At 49.4% G+C, this 21,736-nt stretch overlaps 1 non-coding gene across 1 annotated transcript; it reads right to left on the bottom strand.

Annotated features, from left to right (window-relative positions):
* Window positions 1-15,695: 15,695 nt before the first annotated feature.
* Window positions 15,696-15,777, bottom strand: trnas-gcu (transfer RNA serine (anticodon GCU)). The gene has a single exon. It is a non-coding gene; the product is annotated as a tRNA-Ser (tRNA).
* Between the last annotated feature and the right edge of the window lie 5,959 nt (window positions 15,778-21,736).

Below are 21,736 nucleotides of genomic sequence, written 5' to 3'. Positions count from 1 at the left end.
AATCTTTCCCCTTTCACTTTAAATGGTGCATTTATGTTTGGTATTTTAAAGAAGCAAACATCAAAGATTACTGCTTAAGGGTAATGGGTTAAGATGGATTATCGAAGCTCTGTTCGTAATTATAGATCGCAACATATTACAAAACAGTGCGGAAACAGGCCCTTCGGCCCATCGAGTCCGCACTGGCCAGCGATCCCCACACACTAACACTATCCTACACACACTGGGGACAATTTACACACACACCAAGCCAATTAACCTACACACCTGCACGTCTTTGGAGTGTGGGAGGGAACCGAAGATCTCGGAGAAAACCCACGGGGGGAAACGGACAAACTCCGTACAGACAGCGCCCGTGGTCGGGATGGCAGCAACTCTACCGCTGCGCCACCGCGCCGCCCCACTGGGCGTGTAGTCCCGGTCACCCATCTACACGAAGGATGGCGTGGAGTTGGAACGGGCGCAGCAGAGATTCACCAGGATGTTCGAAGATAGACACAAAAAGCCGGAGTAACTCAGCGGGACAGGCAGCATCTCTGGAGAGAAGGAATGGGTGATGGTTTGGGTCGAGACCCTTCCTCACCGGGATGTTACCTGGGCTTGTGGGCTTGAGTTTAAGGGATAGGCTAAGTCTTTTTCCTTGCAAGCCTAGGAGCATGAGGGGGCAACCTTATTGAGGAGTACAAGGTTCAAAATCTCGAGGGCATTGACTTCAGGTGGGATGAGTGAAATCAAAGCGGATTTACAGGGGCAACTATATCACTGAGAGAGAAGTCTATACCTGGAATAAGTTGCCAGAGGAAGCTATGTAGGTGGTGACAGTACTGACATTTGTACAGATATATGGATAGGAAGGGTTTAGAGGACTAGGGGCCAAATAACTCAGTAGGCCAACTTGGTCAGTAGGGACAAGGTGGGCTGAAGGGCCTGTTTGCATGCTGTGTATCTCTGTGACTCTAAGTGCTACAACGTTCTCAGATACTAGGTGAATCACAGAAAGCCTGGATAGAGTGGATGTGGAGAGGATGTTTCCACTAGTGGGAGAGTCTCGGACCAGAGGTCACAGCCTCAGAATTAAAGGACGTTCCTTTAAGACGGAGATGAGGAGGAATTTCTTTAACCAGAGGGTGGTGAATCTGTGGAATTCATTGTGGAGGCCAAGTCAATGGATATTTTTAAGGCGGAGATTGATAGATTGTTGATTAGTGCGGGTGTCAGGGGTTATGGGGAGACGGCAGGGGAATGGGGTTAGGAGGGAGAGATAGATAAGACCATGATTGAATGGCGGAGTAGACTTAGTTCAGAGATACAGTGCGGAAACAGGCCCTTCGGCCCAACGAGTCCGTGCCGACCAGCGATCCCCGTACACTAACACTATCCTACACACACCAGGGACAATTTACAATCTTAACCGAAGCCAAGGAACCTACAAGCCTGCAAATGTGGGAGGAAACCGGAGCACCCGGAGAAAACCCACGAGGGTCAGGGGGAGAAGGTACAAACTCAGTATAGACAACTCCCCCAGTCAGGATTGAATCCTGGTCTCTGGCATAACTCAGCGGGACAGGCAGCATCTCTGGAAAGAAAGGACGGGTGACTTTTCGGGCCGTGACCCTTCTTCGGACTGAGAGTCAGGGGAGAGGAAGACGAGAGATATGGAAGGGTAAGGTGTGAAAATGACACATCAAAGGGGACGATGATCAAGGAAAATGGTTCATTGTTAGCTGAGGGGAAGGTGACAACGAGGCATATAGTCAGTAATATTTAATCAGGAGGACAGTGAAACTAGTCGGAGAACTAGGGTGGGGGAGGGATGGAGAGAGAGGGAAATCAAGGGCTACTTGAAGTTAGAGAAGTCAATGTTCATACCACTGGGGTGTAAGCTGCCCAAGTGGAATATGAGGTGCTGTTCCCCCAATTTGCGCTGGGTCTCACTCTGACAGTGGAGGAGGCCCAGGACAGAAAGGTCAGGGAGGGGGGAGTTCAAGTGTTTGGCAACAGGGAGATCAGGTAGGTATAGGCTGTCTTAGTGGAGTTGGTCAGCGAAACAACCACCGAGCCTGCACTTGGTCTTGCCGATATATAAAGGTAACACCACCTCGTATTTCACTTGGGCAGTGGGTATGAATATTGACTTCTCCAACTTCAAGTAGCCCCTGCTTTCCCTCTCCCTCCATCCCTCCCCATTCCTAGTTGCCCGACCAGTCTGACTGTCCCCCTGATTAAACTTTACCTCTGTATCCTTCGGTGTCACCTTCCCCCTGCCAGCAATCATCTATTCTACATCTTCCTTGATCTGCGTCCTCTGTCCTCTTTGATGTCTCATTTTCACACCCCACTCTTCCTTGTCTCCGTGCCTCCCTCTCCGCTGGCCCTCAATCTGAAGAGAAGGTCTCGACCCGGAAAATGGCCCACCCCTTCTCTCCAGAGATGCTGCCTTGTCGAGAATGCTGAGTTACTCTTGCATTGTGTGTCTGTCTTCGCGGTGTAAGCCAGCATCAGCAGTTCCTTCCTGCATATTCCAAGCGGAGGGCAGCTTAGCGTTGCCCTTCCAGGATATTTCCCCGTTGTCAAGATGCAGGGAGAGAGCGAGCCTTATCGCCAGGCCTGGGCACCAGTCATCAGGCTGCCAGTGACGGAGAGCCTTTAAAAGGGCAATCCATCCCTCTAGGATAAAGCAAGCTCTCTTCTCAATCTGCTTGCTGGCTGGATAACGCTCTCGCTAGCTAACTCCGAATCCCCAGGGCCACCAGCCAAATGCCACGGCCATGATTAAAATTCTCCACCCCTCGCCTCTCCTGCCTCATTATATCTCCGAGCCTCAGGTGGCAGCAAACTCAGTCGCTCATCCCCGCATCCCAGCTGATCCCAGCTGATCCCAGCTGATCACGCTCCAGCCCGCTGCTCGCAGGCTTGAGGCCCGATCTCCGGGACAAACCCTGCTACAGGCCTCGAGTGTCGAAAATCCCCACCATTCACCCAAGCTTCAGACCGGCACATTACAACAGGTGCGTGGATGGGAAGGCAAGGCAAGGCAATGCAGGCAGCATGCGACTGGCTTAGATTGGGCATCTTGGTCAGCATGGATGAGATGGGCCGAATGGCCTGCTTCCTTGCTGTCTGACAATGACTCTTTTTACTTTAGTTTAGGTTAGAGATACAGCGCAGAAACAGGCCCTTCAGCCCACCGAGTCCGTGCCGACCAGCGATCAGGTGGGGCCTGGGGGCGGAAAGGGTGGGATTCAGAGACAGCATGGACACAGGCCCTTTGGCCCACCAGCTCCATGCCGTACAAGGTGGCGCGTGGGACCAGTCCCATTTGTCTGCATTTGGCCCAGAGCCGATCCCTTCTCCATTGGTCCAAAGTCTAGGAGGACAATGAGACTGTTATCGATGGTGTCGTGAGGGGAGAGGGGAGAGAGGGGAGAGAGGGAGGGAGGGGAGGAGAGAGGGAGAGAGAGAGAGGGAGAGAGGAAGAGAGGAGAGAGAGAGGAGAGAGAGAGGGAGGGAGAGAGGGAGAGAGAGAGAGGAGAGAGAGAGGGAGAGAGGGAGAGAGAGAGAGAGAGAGAGAGAGAGAGAGAGAGAGGGAGAGAGGAGAGAGAGGGAGAGAGGGAGGGAGAGAGAGAGGAGAGAGGGAGAGAGGGAGGGAGGGAGGGAGAGAGAGAGAAGGAGGGAGAGAGGAGAGAGGAGAGAGAGAGGGAGGAGAGAGAGGGAGAGGCCAGGTTGTTGATGTCTGAGCTCCAGTGGGAATGGGAGAGTGGGGAAGTAGCAGAGAGAGGGAGAGAGGGAGGAGAGAGAGGGAGAGAAGGAGAGAGAGAGAAGGAGAGAGAGAGAGGAGGGAGAGATAGAGAGGGAGAGGGAGAGAGAGTGGGAGAGAGAGAGGAGGAGAGAGAGAGAGAGGGAGAGAGAGAGAGAGAGAGAGAGAGAGGGAAGGAGAGGGGGAGAGAGGATGGAGAGAGGGAGGGAGGGAAGAGAAGGAAGGAGGGAGAGAGGAACGGAGGGAGGGAGAGAGGGAGGGAAGAGAGGGAAGGAGGGAGAGGGAAGGAGGGAGAGGGAAGGAGGGAGAGAGGGAGTGGGATGGAGGCTGTGAGTGTGTGAGTGTGGAGGTGAGTCAGGGCTCCAGTGGCGGCTCCACCTCCATGTCCAGGCCACACTGACACTCCTCCACCAGGGCCACGTCCACGCTGAGCGCCCGGCCACCCCGGCACTGTAGCGGGACGGCTGTGTGGCGCAGGCGGCTGGGGTAGCACCGGGAGCAGGAGCGGTGGAGCCTCGGCCCCGAGCCCGGCACGAAGAAGGAGCGGCACTGCCCGAAGCACAGCTGGTTGCGGACGGTCACGGGCCGGCACCATGGCTGCGAGATCTTCTGTAGGAGCAGAGAGAAAAGCAGCATCAGTAACGAAGGAGTCCTACAGTCATAGAGTGGTCATACACCATGCTAACAGGCCCTTTGGCCCATCTTACCCATGCTGGACAACATGCCCACATACACGAGTCATAGAGTGGTCATACTTCATGCTAACAGGCCCTTCAGCCCAACTTAGCCATGCCGGCCAACATGTCCCACCTACACTAGTCCCACCTGCCTGTGCTTGGTCCATACCCCTCCAAACCTGTGTGTGGAAACAGGCCCTTCGGCCCAACCTGGCTCGGACAAAACTCTGAACATTAATAGGCCATCATCAGTCCGCCGAAACCTACCTGATCCCCCGATTGCTCAACACTTTAACTCCCCCTCCCATTCCCACACTGACCTTTCTGTCCTGGGTCTCCTCCACTGTCAGAGTGAGGCCCAGTGCAAATTGGAGGAACAGCACCTCATATTTCGCTTGGGCACCTTACACCCCAGCGGTATGAACATTGGGGGGATTATTGGGGCGGTGCGGACTAGGTGGGCCGAAGGGCCAGGTTTCGGGCTGTACCTCTAAAGTGCCCATGAGGACCCTCTCTCCCCTTGCTCAAGATTCAGTAGCCCACAGGTCAGTGTTACTAGCCCAGTAGTCCAACTACCTTTACCTTCAGTAGCCACAGATCCATATCACTAGTGCAGCCACCTTTAGATTCAGTAGCCCACGGGTCTGTGTTACTAGCCCAGTAACTTTAAACTCCTCTAGGTTCAGTAGCCCACATGTCTATATCACTAGCCCAGTGACTTTAACCACGTCCAGATTCAGTAGCCCACAGGTCTATGTTACGAGCCCAGTAACTTTAACCTCTACATTCAGTAGCCCACAGGTCTATGTTACGAGCCCAGTTCCACTACCAGATCCCCGTCTCTGTCCCCCCTCCCCCCTCTCTCTGTCCCACTCTCTCCCGCTCCGTTTCCTCCCTCACTCTCCTTCCCCGCTCTCTTCCTGCTTTCCCGACTGTGCTCCGTGCCCCCTCTCCCCGTGTTATTCCGTCCCCTCTCCCTGCCACGGGCTCCCAGACTTGGGCGCTGGGCCTGGCTGCTCCGTTGCAGCTCGATGGATCCCATCTGCTCAGCCGCATGTGCAGCTTGTACCTTGAAACTTCCCGCACCGAGAGTCCTGGCATGACAAAAGCTTCCCTTATTGAGCTCTGAACGGGATCAGACGCACCTGAACTAAGTGTGTAGGAGGGAACTGCAGATGCTGGTTTAAACCAAAGATAGACACAAAATGCTGGAGTAACTCAGCGGGACAGGCAGCATCTCTGGAGAGAAGGAATGGGTGACTGAAGATCAGACTGAAAATTATTCTGTCTTCTGATTAATTTTACTGACTGTCTGCCATTAGTCACCCTCCCCTCATGCACCATTCTACATTTCCTTACCATTGTCTGCTTTGATCTGTCTTTTTCACACCTTACCCCTCCATATATCTAGTCTCCCTCTCCCCCTGACTCTCAGTCTGAAGAAGGGTCTGGACCCGAAACGTCAGCTGTTCCTTCTCTCCAGAGATGCTGCCTGTCCCGCTGAGACAATAGACAATAGACAATGGGTGCAGGATTAGGCCATTCAGCCCTTCAAGCCAGCACCGCTAGTCAATATGATGCAGCCTGTCCCGCTGAGTTACTCCACCATTTGATGTCTATCTGCGGCTGAATTAAGGCCAGTCATTGACATGGCCACATGCTCCTTGTTTGAGAGCTGGGGCTTGCTGGAGACCTTTAAACGGTGGATTTCACACTTGCCCGAATATCTTGCAGGAGGCATAAGGATGGCCGAGGCTAGACTGGTGCTGGTGCCAGCTCAGGATGGCGATGGAGCCAATCTCTCACCCACTCGCTCTGCGGCTCCCGCTGGAGGCCTGGCCTGGCCCAGCGCACCCGCCCTGGCAGACGGGTTCAGAACGAGTGGCAGCCAAGTCCCTGCCATATGGAGCGGGCAGGCTCGCAGCTCCTTCCACTGCCAGCCTCTCCTCTCCCTGCTGTTGTCCTACCCGCCCATGGCCCAAACAGCCCCTGCCCACCCAACCCTGCCCCAAACCATCTATTCCCATTGCCCTCTCTACCACCCTGCCCACCCTGCCCTGCCCCCCCAACCCTGCCCCAAGCCATCTACTCCCATTGCCCTCCCGACGCCCCTGCCCCAAACCATCTCCTCCCACTGCCCCACCTACCACCCTGCCCACCCACCCTGCCCCAAACCATCTATTCCCAATGCCATCTCTACCACCCTGCCCCAAACCATCGACTGCCACTGCCCTCCTACCACCCTTCCCACCCACCCTGCCCACCCAACCCTGCCCCAAACCATCTACTGCCACTGCCCTCTCTACCACCCTGCCCCAAAGCATCTATTCCCAATGCCCACACTACCACCCTGCCCCTTCTAATCTACCCTGTACGTGGAGAGGATGTTTCCACTAGTGGGAGAGTCCAGCACCAGAGGTCACAGCCTCAGAATTAAAGGACGTTCCTTTAACAAGGAGATGAGGGGGGAATTTCTTTAGTCAGAGGGTGGTGAATCTGTGGAATTCTTTGCCACAGAAGGCTGTGGAGGTCAAGTCAATGGATATTTTTACAGCAGAGATAGATAGATTCTTAATCAGTACGGGTGTCAGGGGTTATGGGGAGAAGAATGGGGTTAGATCAGCCATGATTGAATGACGGAGTAGACCAGATGGGCCGAATGGCAGAATTCTGCTCCTATCACTTATATGACCCTCTCACTGACCTCTCTCTACCAGCCTGTGCCCCACCCATGTTCATAGATGATAGGAGCATTCGGCTCAATGAGTCCCCCATACAATCATGGCTGATCTATCTCTCCCTCCCAACCACATTCTCCTGCCTTCTCCCCATAACCCCTGATAATCAGTCCCTGCCCACCTATCCTGCCCAGAATAATCTACCTACTCTCTGGCTTCTTGCTACCACTCTGCCCTCCTCTCCTCTGCCCACTCTGTCAGCCCATTTTAATTCCAGGTCCCCATAAAGTCACCAAACCACAGTGAGATTTAGAATAACACAGTTTGAAAGGTTTATAGGACCTCAATCCTTGAGGCTTCAGAATACACTGTCCAAATTTTTATAATTTTTTGTAAATGTAGTTTTATTTAGATACAGCATGGACACAGGCCCTTCGGCCCACTGAGTCCGTGCTGACCAGTGATCCCCGCACACTAACACTGTCCTACACTCACTAGGGACAATTTTCCACTCATACCAAGCCAATTAACCTACAAACCTGCACGTCTTTGGAGTGTGGGAGGAAACCGAAGATCTTGGAGAAAACCCACGCAGGTCACGGGGAGAACAATAGACTATAGACAATAGACAATAGGTGCAGGAGTAGGCCATTCGGCCCTACGAGCCAGCACCGCCATTCAATGGGATCATGGCTGATCATCCCCAATCAGTACCCCGTTCCTGCCTTCTCCCCATATCCCTTGACTCCGCTAATTTTAAGAGCCCTATCTAGCTCTCTCTTGAAAGCATCCAGAGAACCTGTCTCCACCGCCCTCTGAGGCAGAGAATTCCACAGACTCACCACTCTCTGTGAGAAAACGTGTTTTCTCGTCTCCGTTCTAAATGGCCTACCCCTTATTCTTAAACTGTGTGGCCCCTGGTTCTGGACTCCCCCAACATCGGGAACATGTTTCCTGCCTCTAGCGTTTCCAAGCCCTTAACAATCTTATATGTTTCAATGAGATGCCCTCTCATCCTTCTAAACTCCAGAGTGTACAAGCCCAGCTGCTCCATTCTCTCAGCACATGACAGTCCCGCCATCCCGGGAATTAACCTTGTAGCGTACAAACTCGGTACAGACAGCACCCGTGGTCAGGATTGAACCCAAGTCTCTGGCGCTGTGAGGCAGCAACTCTACCACTGCTTTACCACTGCCCATAATCTACGCTCTCAAGGGGTCTCTCTACCACCCTGGTCCTACCACAAAGTCGCTAAGTGTAGTTTAGTTTAGAGATACAGCACGGAAACAGCTTCGGGCCCACCGAGTCCGCACCGACCATCGATCCCCACACACTAATGCTATCCTACACACACACTAGGGACAATTTTACAGAGCCAATTCATCCTTAACCTGAATGTCTTAAGAGTGGGAGGAAACCAGAGCACCCGGGAAAAACCCATGCAGTCCACGGGGAGAACGTACAAACTCCGTACAGACAGCACCCGTAGACAGGGGTGTCTGGCGTTGTGAGGCAGTAACTCTACCGCTGTGCCACCGTGCCCCTGCCCACCCACCCTGCCCATAATTATCTACCCCTCTCGCTGGGTTCTCTCTACCAGCCTGGCAGAGGGAATCCCCTCCTCTCTCTGCCCATTTTAATTCAGATCCCCATATCATCACCAAACCACAGCGAGCCTAAGATGCTTTCAACGTTTTATGGGATGTAAGGAAATCCTTGAGGCTTCAGATTACATTCTCATTCGGAAATAAGATTTGTCAAGCCCAGAAACTTGGCGGCCCTTGTATACTGCCTAGGTGTGGTCTGCTGTAGGATATTACAGGGTTGTACGCAAAAACAAAGCAACTCACTGTATCTGGGTACACATGACAATACAGTATCACTGACTCATTGAATCATTCCATTCTTTCATAGATACATAGAAACATAGGCAATAGGTGCAGGAGTAGGCCATTCGGCCCTTCGAGCCTGCACCGCCATTCAATGTGATCATGGCTGATCATCCAACTCAGTATCCTGTTCCTGCCTTCTCTCCATACCCCCTGATCCCTTTAGCCACAAGGGCCACATCTAACTCCCTCTTAAATATAGCCAATGAACTGTGGCCTCAACTACCCTCTGTGGCAGAGAATTCCACAGATTCGCCACTCTCTGTGTGAAAAATGTTTTTCTCATCTCGGTCCTAAAGGATTTCCCCCTTATCCTTAAGCTGTGACCCCGTGTTCTGGACTTCCCCAACATCGGGAACAATCTTCCTGCATCTAGCCTGTCCAACCCCTTAAGAATTTTGTAAGTTTCTATAAGATTCTCCCTCAATCTCCTAAATTCTAGCGAGTACAAGCTGAGTCTAACCAGTCTTTCCTCATATGAAAGTCCTGACATCCCAGGAATCAGTCTGGTGAAGTTCCCACCTCCACTTCCCCTTCTCTCCTCCTCTCTCTCTTCCTCTCTCTCTCTCTCCCTCACTTTCTTTCCTTTTATCCTTCTCTTTCTCTCTCTATCTCTCTATCTCTCTCCCTCACTCTCTCTCTCTCCCTCTCTCTATCTCTATCTCTCTCTCTCTCTCTCTCTCTCTCTCCCTCTCTCCATCTCCCTCTCACACTATCTCACACTCTCTCTCTCTCTCTCTCTCTCCTCTCTCTCTCTCTCTCTCTCTCTCTCTCTCTCTCTCTCTCTCTCTCCATCACTCTCACTTTCTCTCTCTCCTTTTCTCTCCTCCTCTTTCTTCCTCTCTCTCTCCCTCTCTCTCTCTCTCTCTCCATCTCTCTCACTCTTACTCTCTCACTCTCTCTCTCCCTCTCTCCCTCCGTCTCTCTCCCCCTCTCTCTCTCTCGTCCTCTCTATTCTCTTTCCCTTTCTTTCTCTCTGTTCAGTTCCCTCCATCTCTCTCTCTCTCCACCTCTCCGCGCCCCACGATGGAGAGAGTGGGTTTCTCCTCTCTCTCTCTCTCCATTAGATTCTGTGCTTCATTCCCTTCTGTACACTGTATCTCCAATGGACCAGAGCTCCAACTGAAATAAACATCTGTAAATGCCAGGTACACAACAATGCTGGAGAAACTCAGCGGGTGCAGCAGCATCTATGGAGCGAAGGAAATAGGTAACGTTTCGGGCCGAAACCCATCTTCAGACTCACACTCACTCTCTCTCTCTCCTTCTCTCTCTTCCTCTCTCTCTCTCCCCCTCTCCTTCTCAATTCAATTTCAATTTTCAATTTAAAAAACTTTATTGGCATGATAAAAAAACATTGTTATATTGCCAAAGTATAAAACATGACATACATGTTTAAAATGCATCAGTATAAATACAAGTATACAGTGCATGGATAGATATGTCCCTGTACATAAACTTGCAATAGGCCTATAGTCCTTTATTGATGCTACACGTTCTTGCAGCTGTAAGCAGTACAACACAATAGCAAGTTTAGCAATTCAATATTCATTTCTTAGTGTTAGTTAATGTCGATTAGTGTGTGTGAGTACATATGTGCATGTTGGTCATTCACCGTCTCTCAGGTTATGGCATGCTGTTACGTATTGTGCACCAAGATGTGCCGTATATCCTTCGCCAAGGATTATTCTTCATTTTGATAAATCATCTAGTTCTTTAATATCAGGGTACACAAAAAATCTGGAGAAACTCAGCGGGTGCAGCAGCATGCAAATGCTGCTGCACCCGCTGAGTTTCTCCAGCTTTTTTGTGTACCTTCGATTTTCCAGCATCTGCAGTTCCTTCTTAAACTCTTTAAAATCAGGGGTTGCCACACTGAGTTTGTCAAAGTATTCTCTCTCTCCATCTCTCCCTCTCTCTCACAATCCTACTCTCTCACTCTCTCTCCCCTCTCTCTCTCCCCTCTCTCTCCCTTCTAACTGTAAATTAGAACATGCATCTCTTTCAAGATATCGTGCATGTTCCCCTTGCACTAAAACCAAAATCCAAATCAATGAACAATAGCCCAGAAGGGCCTCGACCCGAAACGTCGCCCATTCCTTCTCTCCAGAGATGCTGCCTCACCAGCTGAGTTACTCCAGCGTTTTGTGTCTATGTACAAGATTATCTGATCTGACTGGATGGCATGGAAAACAAACCTTTGCTCCCTCCACTCCACTTTCAGTCTGAAGAAGGGAAGAAGCATTTTGGCCCAAAACGTTGCCTATTTCCTTCGCTCCATAGATGCTGCTGAGTCTACCTGCCTACCTTCAATTTTCCAGCATCTGCAGTTCCTTCTTAAAGACCTGAAATGTCACCTATTCTTTTTTCTCCAGGGATGCTGCCCGTCCATCTGAGTTACTCCAGCATTTTGTGTCTATCTTCAGTGTGAACCAGCATTTGCAGTTCCTTCCTATGCAGTAAGCTCCCGGCGGCTGTCACTCTACTCAACAACGTACCTCGGTGACTGCCAATCACCACCCCCCCCACCCCCCCCCGGACACTTATTAATATTTATTCAAATCATTTGCTATGTCGCTCTCTTCCAGGGAGATGCTAAATGCATTTCGTTGTCTCTGTACTGTACACTGACAATGACAATTAAAATTGAATCTGAATCTGAATCTGAATCTGAAGCAGGGGACGTTACTACTTAATGGGTTCGGTGACATAGAGAAGATTCTGTTAGTTATTAATGCTGGACATGTTTCTCTGCAACATCAGAGGCTGAGGAGCAACTTAATAGAAGTATGAGAGGCACAGATAGGGTAAAGAACTTTTTTTCCCAGGCTGGAAATGTCAAGGATGAGACGACATCGTTTTAAGGTGAGAGGGGGAATGTTTGGAGGAGATGTATGGGGCAAATATTTTACACAGAGGGTGGTGGGTGCCTGGAACATGCTGCTGGAGGTGGTGGTGGAGGCAGATACGATAGTCCAGTTCAATTTAGTTCATTGTCACATGTACCGAGGTACAGTAAAAAGCTTTTGTTGCATGCTAACCAGTCAGCGGAAAGACAATACATGATTACAATCGAGCCGTCCACAGTGTACAGATACATGATAAAGGGAATAACGTTTAGTGCAAGATCAAGTCCTGTGAAGTCTCATTTAAAAATAGTTTTAATTGTGTGTCTCCAATGGTAGTTCAGGACCACTCTCTGGTTGGTAACAGGATCATAAGATCATGTGATAGGAGTAGAATTAGGCCATTCGGCCCATTAAGTCTACTCCGCCATTCAATCATGGCTGATCTACCTCTCCCTCCCAATCCCATTCTCCTGCCTTCTCCCCATAACCCCCGACACCTGTACTTGTTCTATAAAAACAACTCGTGTGAATTGGTGGTGGGTGTGGATCCGGTGGGCTGAAGGGCCTCTATCCATGCTGTATCTCTAAACTGAGCAAAACTAAACTTAAAGAGTTGAGACTGCAACTAAATGTAAGGTTAACAAACTTCCAGAGCTGCTGCAATCAAATAAAACATGGTGGGGAAACTGTCTAGCAGCGAGTGGCTAACACACAACAAAGAGCTGTTCACTGTTCTCGCTACCATAATAAACTAAACTAAACATGAGTTCTTAAATTCATGAGCCCGAGGAGCAGAATTAGGCCATTCGGCCCATCAAGTCTACTCCGCCATTCAATCATGGCTGATCTAACTCTCTCTCCTAACCCCATTCTCCTGCCTTCTCCCCATAACCCCTGACACCCGCACTAATCAAGAATCTGTCAATCCCCGCTTTAATAATATCCATTGACTTGGCCCTCACTACCATCTGCGGCAATGAATTCCACAGGTTCACCTGCCACTGGCTGAAGAAATTCCTTCTCGTCTCCTTTCTAAAGGTATGTCCTTTTATTCTGAGGCTGTGGCCTCTGGTCCTAGACTCTCGCATCCTCTTGCCTGAAGGGAGAGGGGAGAGGAGGGAGTGGCTGGGGTGAGACTGGTGCTAGATTATACTGCAGGCTTTGAGGCCTATGTTCGATGTCACACCCACCTGTATGAAGGGCACACTTCTACAGCTGGAGCGGGTGAGTTCGTGTTCGGTCAGGGGCAGGATAATCTCCTCCTCAGCGCCTGTCCCCCTCGCCATCACTCTCCGCCAGGCCTCCTCAGCCGTCCTCTCCCTTTCCCCACCGTCGGTGTTGCCCGGCAACAACCCAGCTCCGGGCCTGACCTCTGACCTTGGCCGGTTGAACTCTTCCGTCGGGCCTTCACCCGAGGCCCAAGCCGTGTCGTCTGAGCCCCGCCGGCCCGGATCGTTCCCGGTTGGTCTAGACATCTCCCACCTTCCAAAGATAGGGCCGTCTTCTCGGCCCGTCCTCATCTGGACACCTCCAGACGTCTCCCCGACCCCGTCAGACACGGTCCTCTGAATCTGCAGCCCCTCTCCCTCCCTCCCTTCTCCCCGCATCGGCAGGTCGCCAAGGGAACCCTCCGTCCGGGCGAACCCCAGGGTGACGGAGGGCCGAGGAGAATCGCGGAGCCTCTGCAGGCCCAGGAACCTCGACCACTGATGGCTGGCCTGCTGCAGTTGCCATGGCGACGGCCGCCGGAACGCCATCTTGTCCGTGCCAGGGCTACCTCCTGCCATCGGCTCCTCACCGTCCGCAGAAGAATCAGCTGAAGAAACCAGGTCTTCATTGTCGTCCAGGCCTCTCTGCACCAGAAAGGTGCTGAAACCCCAAACTCTAAGAGACAGGCAGAGAATGAGCTGGGTGTACAGGCCCAACATCTTTACCCTGTCTCCTTCTAACTAACTCTGTTCAAGGCTGTCAGGACAGGCCCTTGCCGTCAAATCTGATCATCTCCCATCCGCCCAGTCTTTATACTTGGCTGGGCAACCTCGGTTACGGGGTCAGTACAGGAAGCTGCCCTCTCACACCCTGCCTAACTTCCTCCGTTTTATTGAATCCATCAATCAGTGGGTGGAGAGAGAGGACAGGCCGGCAGATACACCCCATCCTTTCAAAAATTCAGTGCTAACACCTGCCGTTTGAAGTCAGGGAGCTTTTCACTGCCAGAAGTATTTGCATCTAGAAGGGACAAGGCAAAGACATTTGTGTCTTGGCATATTCAAAACCATAGGTGGACAAAAATGCTGGAGAAACGCAGTGGGTGCAGCAGCATCTATGGAGCGAAGGAAATAGGCAACGTTTCGGGCCGAAACCCAAAGGAAATAGGCAACGTTTCGGGTCGAAACCCGGAAGGGTTTCGGGCCGAAACGTTGCCTATTTCCTTCGCTCCATAGATGCTGCTGCACCCGCTGAGTTTCTCCAGCATTTTTGTCTACCTTCGATTTTCCAGCATCTGCAGTTCCTCCTTAAATATTCAAAACCATCATCAGTTTTGATCATTTGATTTTTTTTTCAGTTTAGAGATACAGGGCAGAAACAGCCCACCGAGTCCGCGCCGACCAGCGATCCCCGCACACTAACAGCCCTGTCCCACGGTACGATTTCATTCCAAGAGCTCTTAAACCAAGAGTTTGCCCTTAAATCGAACTCGGAGATTTACGGTAATGGCCGCTCGTCAGTACTCGGGGTGTTGAAAAATCTTCACCAGTCTTGCCTACCGTTAGCGAGTCTTCCCGAGTACCTGTCGTTAGCGCTAAGAGACGTCCCCGAGCTCCGATGTACTCGCTACGTTTATTCTCCGTGCTTACCACGAGTTTGATTTTTTTTTAAACTCAGGAGAGCTCTTGGAATTAACTCGTACTGTGGGACAGGGCTTTAACACTATCCTACACACACACCATAGGGACATTGTTACAGTTACACCAAGCCAATTAAAACCCACACGGTCGCGGGGAGAACGAACAAACTCCGTACAGACAGCACCCGTTGTCAGGATCGAACTCATGTCCCTGTGGCTGTAAGGCAGCAACTCTACCGCTGTGCCACCGTGCCAAACCTAACTCTAAATCCCATCCTTGGATTACTTTAGTTTATTTTTAATTTAATTTAGAGATACAGCGCAGAAACAGGCCCTTCAGCCCATTGAGTCCGTGCCGACCAGCGATCTCCGCACACTAACATTATCCCACACACACACACACACACACACACACACACACACACACACACACACACACACACACACACACACACACACACACACACACACACACACACACACACACACACACACACACACACACACACACACACACACACACACCATATAACCATATAACCATATAACAATTACAGCACGGAAACAGGCCATCTCGACCCTTCTAGTCCGTGCCGAACACATAATCTCCCCTAGTCCCATATACCTGCGCTCAGACCCTAACCCCTCCATCCATTCCCTTCCCATCCATATAACTATCCAATTTATTTTTAAATGATAAAAACGAACCTGCCTCCACCACCTTCACTGGAAGCTCATTCCACACAGCTAACACTCTCTGAGTAAAGAAGTTCCCCCTCATATTATCCCTAAACTTCAGTCCCTTAATTCTCATGTCATGTCCCCTTGTTTGAATTTTCCCTACTCTAAGTGGGAAAAGATTTTCCACGTCAACTCTGTCTATCCCTCTCATCATTTAAAAAACCTCTATCAAGTCCCCCCTTAACCTTCTGCGCTCCAAAGAATAAAGCCCCAACTTGTTCAAATCGTTAACAACTTCGGGCTATCTAACTGGTGACGACGAGGGTGGGATTCGAACCCACGCGTGCAGAGCACAATGGATTAGCAGTCCATCGCCTTAACCTCTCGGCCACCTCGTCTGTTCCCTGGGACATGTCCCTGTTCCACAAGGGACATTTTACAATCAAGCCAATACACTTACAAAACTGTTCGTCTTTGGAGGGCGGGAGGAAACTGGAGACACGGAGAAAACCCACGCAGGTCACGGGGAGAACGTGCAAACTCCGTACAGACAGCACCCGTGGTCGGGATTGAACCCGGGTCTCCGGAGCTGCAAGCGCCGTAAGGCAGCATCTCTACCGCTGATCCACCCGTGCCACCCATTCATCTACAGGCTATGTGCCGGGACACCCTGTGACAAGCCTCAACTGTTGCAGGAAATTCTTCTCACTGCCACCATTGGGAAGAAGGTACAGGAGCCTGGAAAACCTTGACCACCAGGTCTAGGAGCAGTTTCTTCCCAACAACCATCAGGCTCTTGAACACTACACAACACTAACCTGACCAACTATGGTCTTCTAGGGACCGTGTCTCTGGTTGCACTACCCCTTTTGGTTTTTGCACTGCTTGAAAAAATCACCAGTGTTAGAAACATAGAAACATAGAAACATAGGTGCAGGAGTAGGCCATTCGGCCCTTCGAGCCTGCACCGCCATTCAATATGATCATGGCTGATCATCAAACTCAGTATCCTGTACCGGCCTTCTCTCCATACCCCTGATCCCTTTAGCCACAAGGGCCACATCTAACTCCCTCTTAAATATAGCCAATGAACTGGCCTCAACTACCCTCTGTGGCAGAGAATTCCAGAGATTCACCACTCTCTGTGTGCAAAATGTTTTCCTCATCTCGGTCCTAAAAGATTTCCCCCTTATCCTTAAACTGTGACCCCTTATTAAGTTTCTATAAGATCCCCCCTCAATTTTCTAAATTCTAGCGAGTACAAGCCAAGTCTATCCAGTCTTTCTTCATATGAAAGTCCTGACATCCCAGGAATCAGTCTGGTGAACCTTCTCTGTACTCCCTCTATGGCAAGAATGTCTTTCCTCAGATTAGGAGACCAAAACTGTACGCAATACTCCAGATGTGGTCTCACCAAGACCCTGTACAGCTGCAGTAGAACCTCCCTGCTCCTATACTCAAATCCTTTTGCTATGAATGCTAACATACCATTCGCTTTCTTCACTGCCTGCTGCACCTGCATGCCTACTTTTAATGACTGGTGTACCATGACACCCAGGTCTCGTTGCATCTCCCCTTTTCCTAATCGGCCACCATTCAGATAAAAGCCTACTTTCCTGTTTTGCCACCAAAGTGGATAACCTCACATTTATCCACATTATACTGCATCTGCCATGCATTTGCCCACTCACCCAGCCTATCCAAGTCACCTTGCAGCCTCCTAGCATCCTCCGCACAGCTAACACTGCCCCCCAGCTTTGTGTCATCCGCAAACTTGGAGATGTTGCATTCAATTCCCTCGTCCAAATCATTAATATATATTGTAAATAGCTGGGGTCCCAGCACTGAGCCTTGCGGTACCCCACTAGTCACTGCCTGCCATTGTGAAAAGGACCCGTTTACTCCTACTCTTTGCTTGCTGTCTGCCAGCCAGTTCTCTATCCTCATCAATAATGAACCCTCAATACCGTGTGCTTTAAGTTTGTATACTAATCTCTTATGTGGGACCTTGTCGAAAGCCTTCTGAAAGTCCAGATATAACACATCCACTGGTTCTCCCTTATCCACTCTACTAGTTACATCCTCGAAAAATTCTATAAGATTCGTCAGACATGATTTACCTTTCGTAAATCCATGCTGACTTTGTCCAATGATTTCACCACTTTCCAAATGTGCTGCTATCCGATCTTTAATAACTGATTCTAGCAGTTTCCCCACTACCGATGTTAGACTAACTGGTCTGTAATTCCCCGTTTTCACGTTGGTCGGCGCGGACTCGGTTAGCTGGTGCGCCTGTTTCCACGCTGTATCTCTAAACTAAACTACTAAACTAAACACAGCTACCAGCAGCAGGGGGAACAAGTTCAAATCTCCACCGAGGTGGTCCCAAACCAGAACCACCCTATCTACTGCGGGTTTGTTTCCAAACACCTGCCAGCCATCCAATGCTTTCTGATGTTAAATCTCAAATGCTGAATTAAACTTTGAGCCTCGGTGTGAGAAAGGGGATTATTCAAGTCAATAGGTTTCCCGCCTAGCGGAAAATAGGGTCATCTGGTCAATAATTGAATCAATTCCATTCAAAGCCACCTTTAAGAAAAGGTGATAATGCTCGTAATGAGTTCACCTAAAAATGTTATTTATTTCGCAGTTCCAGAGTCCAGCCCCATGGAAGGTGTGATCTCCTGCAAGTCCTTTTGTCTGATCTAATATTCTCTTTTAAAGAAAAACTTCAGGATGAAACCAGGGAGTTTCTGAATATTAAAGACCTTTTAAATCTGCATGAGAAAGATATCTCTGTTGGGTGGGAACACAGTTGCATCGCAGGTCAGAGATTTGGAGTTCAGGTCCCACTTATGTCAGTCGAGCATTGGGTTTAGGCCGACAATACACTCCAGCACACAGAGCTGAAGTTTGAAACAAGGAACTGCAGACAGAATGTGTAGGAAGGAACTGCAGATGCTGGTTTACACTGAAGATAGACTTGAAATGCTGGAGTGACTCAGTGGGACAGGCAGCATCTCTGGAGAGAAGGAATAGGTGATGTTTCGGGTCGAGACCCTTCTTTAGACTGAGAGTCAGGGGAAGGGGGAACTCCGATCCTGGTTAATACACAAAAGTGCTGGAGTAACTCAGCGGGGCAAGGAGCATCTCTGTGGAGTTGACGTTTCAGGTCAGGGCCCTTTTACAGAGCTAAAGTTTGATGGATTATAGATTCATAGAGTGATACAGTGTGGAAACAGGCCCTTTGGCCCAACTCGCCCACACCGGCCAACAATGTCCCATCTACCCTAGTCCCACTTGCCTGCGCTTGGTCCATATCCCTCCAAACCTGTCCTATCCATGTACCTGTCCAACTGTTTCCTTAAACGATGGGATAGTCCCAGCCTCAACTACCTCCTCTGGCAGCTTGTTCCATACACCCACCACCCTCTGTGTGAAAAAATTACCCCTCGGATTCCTATTAAATCTTTTCCCCTTCACCTTGAACCTATGTCCTTTGGTCCTCGATTCCCCTATTCTGGCTAAAAGAATCTGTGAATCTACCCGATCTATTCCTCTCATGGTTTTGTACACCTCTATAAGATCTCCCCTCATTCTCCTACGCTCCATGGAATAGAGACCCAGCCTACTCAACCTCTCCCTGTAGCTCACACCCTCTAGTCCTGGCAACATCCTCGTCAAATATTAAAAACTGTTTGTTCTCAAAGGGAGAACCAGGGATTCTACCCTCATTGCTCTAAGTACCATTCATTCCCCAAACGTTACAGAAACACTTAGATACATGGATAGGAAAGGTTTAGGGGGATATGGGCCAAATGCAGGCAAATGGGATTTGCTTTGATGGGTCATTTTGGTTGGCATAGACTAGATGGACCGAATGGCCTGACTCTGCTGTCATACTGTATTATTCTCAATGACAATATCTGGCCGTTATCATAAGTGGCTGTACGATATGTGGATATGAAAGTAGCATCCAAAATAATTTGTCTGAAGAAAGGTCTCGACCCGAAACGTCACCCATTGCTTCTCTCCAGAGATGCTGCCTGTCCTGCTGAGTTACAGCAGCATTTTGTGTCTGTCTTCGGTTTAAACCAGCATCTGCAGTTCATTCCTCAGCATTCAAAACAATTTACTGCAGCAAAGTAAGACACAAATACTTTGCTGTTTAATAAAGTACAATTACTTTGTAATTATTGTGTATATTTATTGTGGTTCTGTGTTGTGGGAATTGGGATCACTTGCCTCTACTGATCTGCAACTGGAGAGTTTTCAGGAGTAGAGGGATCTAGTAGCGCAGGTGCATAGTTCCTTGAAAGTGGCATCACAGGTGGAAAGGGTTGTCAGACAGGCTTTCACTACATTGGTCTTCATCAGCCATTGAGATCAAAGATCCTATAGCGGAGCAAGATAGACCACTCCTGCTAAATGCAATGGGCTGACATGTAGTACGCAACGGAGTGGAACGTGGGCCTTTTTTTCATCCATTTCCGTAACCGGATCCGACCCGACCCGACTCGCAGTGTAATCAACGTTGCGGGGGAGCAGTTTGTGTTAATAAATTAAAATTCTGAAGATTTTTACCAAATAACTTCTATTTTTACGAGGATGTTTCCGTAACCGGCTTCCGTCTCCGCACTAGTATCCTACGGGATCTTTGGTGTGGAGACGGAAGCCGGTTACGGAAATGGGGCCTTAAATTACCCATGAATCTGCCCATGACCGTACTACGTCTTTTTCGTCGAATGATCTATCTTGCTCGCTATAGGATCTTTGATTGAGATCACATCAGTCACTATACATCCTTGAGTATAGAGGTTGGGAGGTCATGTTGCAGTTGTATAAGACGTTGGTGATGCCACATTTAGACTATTGTGTTCAGTTTTGGGCACCATTTATTGGTAAGATGGAAAATTGCCTTCCATCACAGTGGCTTCACTGTGATGGATGTTTGTGTGAATTTAATTATGTGTATGTCTGTAAGACAGTGTCTTTGTTTGTATGGCTGTGGAAACAACATTTCGTTTGAGTCTCACTGGGGCTCAAATGATAATAAATTTGTATTGTATTGAAAAGCTGAAAAGGGCACAGAGAAGATGTACAAGGATGTTGCCAGGACAAGGTCCTGAACTACAGGGAGAAGTTGAACAGGCTTGGACTTTATTCTTTGGGGTGCAGGAGGATGAGGGGTGATCTTATAGAGATGTAAACATCATAAAAGGAATAGATCGGGTAAACACACAGAAACTCTTGCCCAGAGTAGGGGAATCAAGAACCAGAACACAGAGGCCTCAGTTGAAGGGGGAAAGATTTAATAGGAACCTGAGGGGTAACCTTTTCACACAAAGGGGGGTGGATGTATGGAACGAGCTGATGAAGGAGGCATTTGAGGCAGGTGTCATCACAACGTTTAAGAACCATTCAGACAGGTACATGGATTGGACAGGTTTAGAGGGATATGGACCAAACGCAAGTGGGACTAGTGTAGATGGGACATATTGGTTGGTGTGAGCAAGTTGGGCCGAAGGGTCTGTTTTCATGCTATATGACTCTATGCCAACCATATGCCAAATAGTGATTACCCTTCGGTGAAGTTCTTTATTAGCCTGAAAACACTTTGAGGTCTGGAACGCGCATGTTCAGTACATCCAAGGAAGGGTCTCAACCCATTCCTTCTCTCCAGAGATGCTGCCTGACCTCCTGAATTACTCCAGCATTTTGTGTCTATCTTCGATGTAAAGTAGCATCTGCAGTTCCTTCTTACACATAAAGTTTATTTTGATTTTTTATTTAAATACTTTATTAACCTGAAATCACTTTGAGGTATTTTGAGGCCTGGAACACACATTAGGAATGTAATGCTGAGGCTCTATAAGGTGCTGTTCAGGCTGCATTTTGAATATTGTGAGCAATTCTGTGCACCATATCTGAGGAAGGACGTGCTGACCAAAGATACTAGGGGATCACGTACTACACGTCAATCCATTGGATTTTCGCAGGAGTGGTCTATCTTGCTCCTCTAGTATCTTTGGTGCTGACTCTCGAGAGGGTACAGAGGGTTTGACGACACTGGGCTTGTACTAACTAGAGTTTAGAAGCATGAGGGGGAACCTCATTGAACCATGCAAAATAGTGAAAAGCCTGGATAGAGTGGATATGGAGAGGATGTTTCCACTAGTGGGAGAGTCTAGGACTAGAGGTCACAGCCTTAGGACGTTCTTTTTGGAAGGAGATGAGGAGAAATGTCTTTAGTCAGAGGGTGGTGAATCTGTGGAATTCTTTGCCACTGAAGGCTGTGGAGGCCATGAAGTCAATGGATATATTTAAGGCAGAGATAGATAGATTCAGATTCAGATT

The sequence above is a fragment of the Leucoraja erinacea genome, chromosome 39 (genome assembly GCF_028641065.1).
Source record: "Leucoraja erinacea ecotype New England chromosome 39, Leri_hhj_1, whole genome shotgun sequence".
NCBI classification, from domain to species: domain Eukaryota; kingdom Metazoa; phylum Chordata; class Chondrichthyes; order Rajiformes; family Rajidae; genus Leucoraja; species Leucoraja erinaceus.
This window is presented reverse-complemented; position numbering and strand designations above follow the sequence as displayed.